The sequence below is a fragment of the Podarcis gaigeae genome, assembly GCF_964106915.1.
Source record: "Podarcis gaigeae genome assembly, chromosome: 2".
In the NCBI taxonomy this organism is placed as follows: domain Eukaryota; kingdom Metazoa; phylum Chordata; class Lepidosauria; order Squamata; family Lacertidae; genus Podarcis; species Podarcis gaigeae.
The window spans coordinates 24,394,310-24,402,300 of NC_139679.1; positions in this window are offsets into that span (position 1 = coordinate 24,394,310).

The window sequence follows — 7,991 nt, forward strand, 5'->3', positions numbered from 1 at the left end:
TTCCCAGATAAAACTGCATCAGAATGTGGAGCTGCAGAGGGTCTCTGCAGGCTGTAGGGTGGGATGCAAGAACCAAGAAAACAGAGGCAGATTCGGGGCAGCGCGACTGGTTCTGCCACAGTGGACGCTGAACCTATGGGGCACAGCAGGGCGTTGCAACTATGACATAGTATATTGAGCAGAACGGAAGGCAAGAGGCAGGGTGTATGCCAAATTTGGGTCTTGCACAGGGCGCTGCTGAAATTCAAAAGACCAAAGCCCTTCCCTGATGAAAAATCCTATTGAATTACTTGAATGAGTTCCTTCATTGCTGAAGGACGATAAGGGTAGGTCTGCTCCCAAAATCAAACAATAGCTCCAACACCCACACAATGCTCCATGCAACATAGCATTGGCTCAGTCTCTTAGTACCAGTTTGTGCTTTTGAAATACACATGAAAATAACTTACTCAGTACAGTGGTGGTATAACATCAGAGGGACAGAAGACCATGACATCACAGCTCTCTTTTGTGATGAGACAGGGTAGCTATGTTCTACCTCCACTACTGGAAGCAGTATGCCCCTGAATGCCCAGCTGCTGGGAATCACAAGTGGGCAGCGTGCTGTTGCGCTCGGGTCCTGCTTTTTGGCTTCCCATAAGCATCTGGTTGGCCACTGTGAGAAGAGGAAGCTGGGCTACGTGGGCCAGTGGCCCGACATAGCAAGCTTATCTTACTTCCTTATAAGAAAAATGATTTTACATAAGGAAGGATTTGCACTTATTACAATGATTAACACTAATAATAATAATAATAATAATAATAATAATAATAATTATTTATACCCCACCCATATGGCTAGGTTTCCCCAGCCACTCTGGGCGGCTTCCAACAAAATATTAAAATACAATAGTCCTTCAGATATTAAAAGCTTCCCTAAACAGGGCTGCCTTTAGATGTCTTCTAAATTCTGGTGGGAGGGTATTACATAGGGTGGGCGCCACTACCGAGAAGGCCCTCTTCCTGTAAGATCTGAATCTTATAATTGAATTGTCTAGTTCAATTTTTATTTTCATATAATGCATAAATACACATATATACACAATTTACATTTTTATAATTAGTAGCACAACATGCAGACCTTTCGCTTATTGTTTCATTCCATTACAAACTTACTCCAGTTATGTCAAATTTATACCAGCAGTGAAAAAGTTTTAAATAGGTTCAGATTAGGTTTATGCTTCATGTAATTAACAAGAAGGAACCAAGTTCTCTCAAAACTGTTTGTTCCATCTTCCTTTTCTTAATCCAATGGTGCGGATAATAACCGGATCAGTGTGATATATATATTTAGAATATCAAATATCCTACACATTCTTAAATTCAGATGAGAAACTGCTTCATAGAGCTTCTATTTCTGTTCTTGGAAAACATTTTAATACTACACTCATAGGCTGCACAGAAGCAGAACTTGATCAATCATATGTTAAGAAGTCTAAGCGCTCCTGCTGTGTTATGACTAATGTATTAAGATGCTGACCCACTGAAATGATGTAAGGTGTCAAGGCTATAGTAGCATCTGTCATATGCTGTGATTACAAGTGCTAAATATTCCTCACGCTCTAAATACAAAAGCAGAAGAGATTATGTTTAGGCAGATGAAAGAGGTGAATGGTAAGAGAGATTGTGGAAGATGAACCCATAGGGAAAGTCTGGGGTGAGCTGATAAAAATCAAAGCTATTCAAAATCATCACTGAAAATGCCAATTTAAACAGGGAGGGCCTATAATTAGGGGGTGAAGCAATTGTCCCAGTCGGCAAATGCTCCAAAGTAGCACCAACCGCAGTGGCAGACTCTCAGCCATTTCTCTTGCATCCCCCCCCCCCCGGCCACTCCCCTTTGTTGGAGATCAAAGCAATGTGTCGCATAGGCCTGCAACACCAACCCTAAAACATTTCCTTATTTATTTATATACTGCTTCAAACTGAAATAGCGAAGTATCTTACACAAAGTCATCAAATACACAAACCACAATAAGATCCAGTTTCAAATGCAAAATACAGTTACATAGCTGAGTAAACACTGTATGGAGGCGAAATACAATCCAATCTCTGTCTGGCAAGGCCTGGGCAAGATAGAAAGCTTTCACTAAAAGATGTACAAATTTGGTGCATATTTGATAAAGGGTAGGGATTACCCAACCCAAGGCTTGGGGGCAAGGGGCTGCCAACTACCCCACTTAGCATCTCCACCACCAATTCCCCAGCAGGCTGTGGTGCTCAGGCAGGGGCATATAAAAGGTAAAGGGACCCCTGACCATTAGGTCCAATCGTGCCCGACTCTGGGGTTGCGGCGCTCATCTCGCTTTATTGGCCGAGGGAGCCAGCGTACAGCTTCCGGGTCATGTGGCCAGCATGACTAAGCCGCTTCTGGCAAACTAGAACAGCGCACGGAAACACCGTTTACCTTCCTGCTGGAGCGGTACAGTGGTACCTCGGGTTACATATGCTTCAGGTTACACACTCCGCTAACCCAGAAACAGTGCTTCAGGTTAAGAACTTTGCATCAGGATAAGAACAGAAATTGGGCTGCGGCGGCGCGGCAGCAGCAGGAGGCCCCATTAGCTAAAGTGGTGCTTCAGGTTAAGAACAGTTTCAGGTTAAGAACAGACCTCCGGAACAAATTAAGTACTTAAACTGAGGTACCACTGTACCTAATTATCTACTTGCACTTTGACGTCCTTTAGAACTGCTAGGTTGGCAGGAGCAGGGACTGAGCAACGGGAGCTCACCCTGTCACGGGGATTTCAACCGCCGACCTTCTGATCGGCAAGTCCTAGGCTCTGTGGTTTAACCCACAGCGCCACCCGCGTCCCGGCAGGGGCATATAGGTCTCCCCAATAACCAAGTCCCGTGCCATACAGGGCTTTGTGTGCAAATGCCGTAACTTCAACTGATAGCACAGTGGCAGTGCCGATTACTTGAACAAGGCTATCACATGTTGCTGTTAGGCTGCTCCACAAAGCAGCCCAGCAGTCACATTTTTTACCAGTTTACCAGACTAATTCTAAGGGTAGATCCATATTTAGTGTTGCGATTATCTTGAGGTTACCATGGCATAAACCACTACAGCTCGGTTATCCCATTCCATGGAAGTTCGTAGGTCACACACCAGCTGAATGTGGATAAGGGCACTCCTACCCACTTAGCTCTCCAGTGATAACAATGGATGGAGGAGCATCCCCAGGCTATGCACCTAAACCTTCAGGGGAAGTACAACTCTCTGCAGAACAGGTAACCGACCAAGATCCCAAACTCAGGAACTACCCATTCATAGGGCTTCCATTTTGTCAGGATTCAGCTTCAGTGTATTGGCCCTCATCCAGGCCATTACTATTTCCAGGTACTGGTTCCACACATGTACAGCCACACTTGATCCAGGCATTTCACAGAAACACGAGCTGTGAGCATCAACATGCTGGAAACACTGTGCAACAAATTTCCTAATGCAGGCATAGCAAACTCGGACCTCCATATGTTTTTGGGACTACAACTCCCATCATCCCTAGCTAACAGGACCAGTGGTCAGGGATGATGGGAGTTGTAGTCCCAAAACATCTGGAAGGCCAAGTTTGCCTATGCCTGTTCTAATGATCATCATCACTGGCTTCATAAAGATGTTAAAGAGCACTGGGGATGGAACAGTGTCTTGTGACACTCGACAGTTCAACAGTCAAGGAGCCAAAATGCAATCTTTGGCCTGCTGCCTGCAGGTGCACCGGAGAATGTTATCTTATTGACAGTGTTGAAGTTAAGATTCAACTGCCAGTCCAGTTGAGGACATCTTGTCCTTTGCCTCAGACAGCAAAGTATCTTGGGCTGGACTTAAATTAAAGTAATTGCTGTGATTGGCGGAATTTGCACTTCTACACTGTACCCTTTCCATATTTGTAAGCACTTGATTATTTAGTGTGATAGCACCTGCCTTTTAGAACTCTCTGCCTATTGAGATTAAGCAGACGCCTTCATTGTACTCTTTTGGGTGCCTACTAAAAACATTCTTGCTTAGAAAAACTCACCCAGGTGCTTAGAAAGTTAAGGTAATATTAATCTATTTTAGTATTTTACAGAAACCTCATTTTTAATATATCAACAAATAAGTAACAGATTTTCTCCCTGCTGTTAAAAACAACATAAAATTGTCTCAAGAATTTCTTTCAAAAACCTTTACGAAGGAAATTATAAATGGAACAAAACAATACATAGGGAACAATATCCTCCCTCTGCCTGGCCACAAATACAAAAACAATGGTTTACAAGGTATTTCACTAAATATGCTATGAGCATAGCTTGAAATTTCAACAATAAATGCATTCCTCTTTGTGCCAACAGAAAATGTAACAAAATAGGAAGACCACAATCAGATTTAACAGAATAAAATGGCAAAAATGGCAGTTCGGCAATTAATATCTGGTTACCGAAAGGTCCCACTCTTTAACTTTATTTTTTATGCACAACTTTCCAGATATAGGAGTAACAGCCTCAAGGTCATCAGGGAAGAGTCCATAAAGATTAAAATCAAGTTTCAGCTATCTTTTATTTTCTGAACAAGCATGCACACTAAGCAATCGCGCTAACAATTAAAGCTTCTAGATTCAGATAGGTAGCCATGTTGGTCTGAAACAGTCGAAATAAATTAAAAAATCAAAAATTGTCCAGTAGTACCTTAGAGACCAACAAAGTTTGCAACTAAAGATTTTTTTTTAAATCTTGCATTTTGCTATCCATACAAGGTTCTCACAGCAGTTTTGAAACTGAAAAACAAATACGCATCATCTGCCAGTAAATTCATACACTTGAGGTGTATGTTTTTAGGACTCACCTTATTTTTATGGTTGGAAGTGGTTTAAAATTGTTTTATATTGTGTTTTAATGCTGTAACCTCTCCTGGGATTTTATGGTGAAGGGTGAGTAATAAATAAATTATTAATAGTAACAATAAACTCACATAATTAAAAAGAAAAATAACACAAATAGCCAAATTGTCTCAGTATTTAAAATATACTGTATATATCAACTATAAATGCAGCAGTAAATTATTAGCAATTAATTATTCAATTTAAATAAAAATATCTGATGTATTATTATTTGAAGTCATTGATTTATATCTACTCTGGCACAGGCAGTGAAGAATGAAGCAGAGTTACACTCTGAGCCCATACAGAAATTAATAGGCTTAAGCTTATCTCTGCATAGATCAGTATCTTAACTTTACAAGGACTTTACTGGTCAGGTTATACAGGTTTATGTTACTATGGGCAACAGAGTAGTAAAGTGAAATAGAATTGTCATCAAACTTAACCTTGAAGTTTGTAAAGAAAATCAGTAGATTACACTAATGTCAAGAAATTGCAAAGCAGAACTACCACATAAATTTAACGTATGTTTTTTGGCAAAGAAATAGAAAGCCAAAGACTTGAACATTTTTTCAAAGCTGGGGAAAAAAAACAAAAAACAAGGCATAGGAATGTGGTTAGAATCTTGGATATTCTAACAGGCAGTTTTGCCCCCTCCTTTTATTTTTTTTTTTATAATAATTTTTATTAAGGTTTTCCAAATTAAAACAAATCAAAACAAATTAAATCCAATCTATAAACTTTTTGCCAATAACTAGGACTTCCCCTCCCTACCCCCTCTTGTGTTCCAAATCTTCCAAATAAGCAATTAAATTCAACAAGTTCTTATCCCCAAATTACACTCTTCATCAATAACCCAATTTACCCAAATTCCCATCCCCTAAGATCGATCTATACCCTTCCACGAGTTTCCCCCTTTCAACCATAGTACAGATGGAAATAAGATAAATATGAATAGTAATTTTACAGCCTTTGGATTCCAATTTTCCCTCCCCTCTTTCCCCTTTGCGTTTCACCTATCCCTCCACTTCTAATATCTTCCTGGAGTTCCCACATTACACTATGTCCCTCAGGTTCTTTGCCAGTCTTTAATTACGGATGTCCAATCATAGAAGGAGTCTATCAAATAAGGGCCCATTTCTTCTATCCAGGTTTTTATATCCAGGAGTAAAAACTCCAATTTTGTATCCATAAGCTTGTCAAACCTGAATATCCCAAATGTTTTTGCCCCCTCCTTTTAAAGGAGTTGCCACTGTAATATGTTTTTAACTACAAGAACACTCCTACTTCCCTGAAGAAAGGAAAGCAACAAAAAAGACAGGGAAAAGTTCTCACAAACAAGCACTAAAGTAGCTTACAAATCCACTCAGTTTTATCATTTAACTACTATGATTGGATAAATAAGGCTGAAACACTACCTACACACACACACACACACACACACACACACACACTTGGGAGAAAGTCCCTCTCGCAACCTGAAAGGAACACAACCCGGGTCTGCACACACACGGGTCGTGATTCACTGCTTCTGCGCATGTGCGTGATGTCATTTTGCGTGTCTGCAAAAACGCATCATGAAGCAAACCTAACAAGAGGTATGACTGTAAATAGGATTAGGCTAGCAAGGCATTAAGAGAGAGAGAGAGTGAGAGTGTACAAGATAGTATCAGTATTAAAATAATCATAAACTATAAATAGGAGTAAGATATTCTTAAGCAGTAACTTCCCTTTTTGTCAAATCTAGCAAACTCAGTTTTAACATATTGTTAGGGGTTTGTGGGTACCAGATTCCCCCAAATTTCTGGGTCCAGTAGGCAAATGTTAAGCCATGCCTGTTTCTTGATCACGAAATTGCCTGGGGTGATTGACCATTTGGAAGACAAAAGGAAGGTAATGGGCCAGTAGGAAAGCTAAATGAGAAGAGACCATGTGCCAGACAACAAATGGGAGGGGGCTCTCCTTCCTTCAGCTCAGAGTTAGTTAGAAGAACAAAAGGCAGGGTTTAGAGGTTTAAAGTGGGCTGGATGCGGAGGAGGGGGGAGGTTGCAGGCTGTTAAAGTCAGCAATCTAGAGAGAAGAATGGCTTAGGGGGTTGGACTAGATGACCCTCAGGGTCCTCCCAACTCTACAATTCTGTGATTCTGTTTTAATAGTTGCGTCTACGGGAAAAGCAAGACCCTCTTAGAGGAGTTAATGCTGTGAACCCCTCCATCATAGGCTCAGGTTGTATATATGTGTAAATAAACCATATATCACAAAGACACCACAGTCTCCTCTATGTCTCATTCTCAAAAGGAAACACAGACCCTGGGTAAACAAGCCTGGAACCCCAGAAATCTCACGAGAGCTTTTCAAACTGCATTTCTGCCTTTCACACATGCAATCCAGCAGGAGGGGAAGTGCAAATGGATTGTAAGTGGTACGTATGAAAACTGTGCGGTGTACCTTACCTACACCACTGTGTAAAACTTCTCGTGCTCCAACGTCTTTTTGTCTCTTCTTTACTGAACCAAGGACTATCATGCGCAGCAGCATAGTACAAGCGGGACAGCATGTTCCTAGCCACTGGACCCTCCTGTACCTGTCTAGGCATGCAAAAAAACAACAACACTGCTTATGCCGCTGATTAGGAACCTAGGAAGTAGCCTTACAGAGTCTGTCTACCTCAGTATTGTCACCATGATTAAGAACAATTCAGACAAGGGCCTTTCCCAGTCCTACCCACAGGGGTTGCCAGGGATTGACATGGGAATTTCTTGCACTCGCAACAGGTGATGTGTCACCGAGACGAGTGTGAGGCTTTTTGGAGTATATGGCAAATGTTGGGATTTTCCTCACAGACCCCCTGAAATCAAAGTGCCTAACCGAGCCGCATCCTCAATTATATATACTGTAAATCTAACGACTCAAATAAAAATAATAATCAATTCGTTTCAGTGGGGCACTCTGGGGGCGGCGAGTGTCCATATCCAGAACAGAACAAGGCATTTCTCAGCACCCTCATTTGTGAAAACGAGCAAGGCCTTCAAAAATAACAGAAGTAGGCCTAACCTTTTCCTTCCAAGTAGCCCGTCTGACGAGACTTTAGAACGG